The sequence below is a fragment of the Herpailurus yagouaroundi genome, unplaced genomic scaffold, assembly GCF_014898765.1.
Source record: "Herpailurus yagouaroundi ecotype Mexico unplaced genomic scaffold, PumYag 215, whole genome shotgun sequence".
In the NCBI taxonomy this organism is placed as follows: Eukaryota; Metazoa; Chordata; class Mammalia; order Carnivora; family Felidae; genus Herpailurus; species Herpailurus yagouaroundi.
Genome location: NW_024412446.1, coordinates 6055914 through 6058910, shown reverse-complemented (window position 1 = coordinate 6058910; position 2997 = coordinate 6055914). Strand labels below are relative to the sequence as shown.

General features: G+C 50.2%; 1 pseudogene; it reads right to left on the bottom strand.

The window, feature by feature from the left end:
* Positions 1-2239: 2239 nt before the first annotated feature.
* Positions 2240-2710, bottom strand: LOC121017389 (U1 small nuclear ribonucleoprotein C-like; annotated as a pseudogene).
* Positions 2711-2997: the final 287 nt, after the last annotated feature.

Sequence of the window (2997 nt, the reverse complement as noted above, 5' to 3'; positions counted from 1 at the left end):
TGGGGTTTCTCAGCTCGGCTTAAATGACAGAAGGCACATCACACAGAGCTTGGTGTGCCGAGGTGGTCTATCTCCTGCTCTTGGTGTGAACTTCAGAAGATAACGGAGGCGACCCAGACACTCCTGTATAGGGTACGTGGACATTAGAGTTGCAAATGCTAGGCTAAGACATGAGTAAAAAGTAGGAGAACCTCTATGTTATGATCAGAACCTGAACATTTTTTTTTGAAATTTTGTATTGCTTATTTATTCTTGAGAGACAGAGCATGAGCATGGGAGGGGCAGAGACAGGAGGAGACACAGAATCCAAAACAGGCTCCAGGCTCTGAGCTGTCAGCACAGAGCCCGACGCGGAGCTCGAACTCACAAACTGCAAGATCATGATCTGAGATGAAGTCAGACGCTTAACCGACTGAGCCACCCAGGTGCCCTGATCAGAGTCTCAATTTTAACCAGTACTGACATTGACTGGCTAAGTCATCTGTCAGCTGACAATATGGGTAACGTCCACGGCGCGTACGTCGCAGTAATTTGGAGCGGGGCACGGGTATTCGTACCGTGGAGGGTATCGAGAAAGCTACCCTGGCCCAGAGTCTGAGAGGTTTGCCTCTAATGCCAGTGTTGCTATCATCCAGCCACGCGAGCTGCTGCAAACCCCTCGCCCTGCCCAAGTCTCAGTTTTCTCATCTGTGAAACGGGCTCTATGCAATTGTTATGACGATGGAATGAAATTTTATGTGTCAGTGCATCCCTCCTAGGGGCGACAGACACATCACTGGATTAGGGGTGAGCGGATGCTGAGGAAACTGGCTGTGCTCTAAATCAGCATAAAACTGGCTTGTCCCAGAGCGTCAACTTTATAAATTGGTGTCATTCGGGAGATGCAGTTGGCGGGTATCTGTGTGTGTGCTTTCAGGGCATCCTTTCCCTGGGAAAGGGGCCCACAGAATACAAATGAGGGTCTGAGGGTTGCACGGCAGGCTCTTAGCAGAATGGGCAGTTGCCATGTGATCGGCGTGGCAGGCTCACAGCAGGGTGGACAGCTGTGACAGTAGCCGCTTCTGCTTCCCATCATCCTTTCTCTCTCTCCCACCTGACTTGGCAGGGACCAGCTGTCCTCCACCCAGATGGTTGTGACTAAGTTCCGGAGTATCTAGAATTCCAAGAAGGGGTAGAGGCAGATGGCCTGGAGTGGTCAGAGAAAGCTTTAAAGCAGACCCAGGAACTTGAGCTAGACGTTGAAAGGTAAATCGAAGTGGGGCAGTCGTGGAGAAGGAAAGGCATTTCAGGTGGAAGGATCAGCAAGAGCAAAGGCTCAGAGGCATAAGTGAATGCGGGGCTGTGACCAGGTGGCAGGGCATTCTCAGGAGATGGTGAGAGATAACCAACAAATCAAATCAACCACCATCCCATGTCTGGATTATGTCTGGCACCTTGCCAATCAATTTATTGCTAGCCTGGCCTTTCCTGGTCACCTGTTTTATGAGCCAACATCCATCACTCATTGTCAGAAAGTTCTTGCTCATGTCTAACCTAAGTCCACACTGCTAACATGAGGTTGTTTTTTCCGGGTTTGGTCTTCAGAAGAGATAAAAGGCACAGTTTATGGGAAGGCCCAGCTTGGAAAATATCCAGGTCTTGACTCCAAATATCCCCTTGGAAAGCTTCTGCTGTCTGGAATGGCCCAAGGAACTGGAGCAGAGGGATCCTGCTTCCAGAGAGGGGTTCTTGGCTGTTCTGGGGCTTCCGAGTATTTCCTCCTTGTCTTTTTTTTTTTTTTTTTAATGTTTTTATTTATTTTTGAGACAGAGAGAGACAGAGCATGAGCAGAGAAGGGGCAGAGAGAGAGGGAGACACAGAATCTGAAGCAGGCTCCAGGCTCTGAGCTGTCAGCACAGAGCCCGACGCGGGGCTCGAACTCACACACTGCGAGATCATGACCTGAGCCGAACTCGGACGCTCAACCGACTGAGCCACCCAGGCGCCCCTTGTCTTTTTTTTTAACTAAAACAGTTGACAATTTTATTTTCACATTTCACAATAGAAATGAAAATTGCCCCCCCCTTTTTTTTTTTGGTCCCACTACTCCTCTGCCAAAACTATTCTCTCTCTTGATAGGAAGGGGGAGCAAGTCTTCCCTGTCATGCTGTTAGAAAACACCCAGAGTCGCAGCACCATGATCTCCTGGTGAAGCAGAACAAGTAATAGAAAATGGATATAAAGAGGTTCCTGTCTCTGCTTATCTGCCTGGTCGGGTCATTCCAGGCCGAGTGGGCGCCATCATGGGATGGGCGGGGCTCTCACCACTGGGGGCCCAGGCGTCCTTGGCATGTGGCCTCCCCTAGATGGTCTCATTCCAGAAGCAGGTCCCACTGGCATCATCCCAGGAGAGGGAGGGCCCATCCTTGGCATCATGGCAGGGCCCCCCCTTAGGGGTCCTGGCATCATACCAGGGCGAGGAGGACTCGGGAGCCTGGGGGGAGGTGGGATCATGGCCCAGGCAGGAGTAGGAGCAGAGAATGGAGGAGGAGGGATCTTGCTGAAATGCCGCGGTGGTTTTGTGGGTCAGGCTCTGAGCCTGCTCTCTATCCATTTCTGATAGTCTTTTACATTCTCTTTGTGTTTCCTACCGCTGCGGTGTTGTCTTTCTCACAGATGGAGAGTCATGGGTCAGGGATGTGTCGCAGGGGTCACAGTACAACCCAGCCATGCTGTTTTGTGGGCCAGTGGCCCCCCCCCCCTTTGTCTTTTCGGCTGATAAAAGGGCTTGAGATTCCCCCATTCAGCTCTTTTTGAAAGGAAAAAAAAAAAAAAAAAAAAAAGGAAGAATTCCTCGTCTTTGTTTTTGGAATAAAAATAATGTGCAGATGCCAAAGATCATATTGGGATGCAGCATTTAAGAGAAAAATGGCACAGGTTTTTAAAGGTAGTTTATTTCTGGGCACCTGGGCGGCTCAGCCGGTAAGCGTCCGACTTTGGCTCAGGTCACGATCTCAC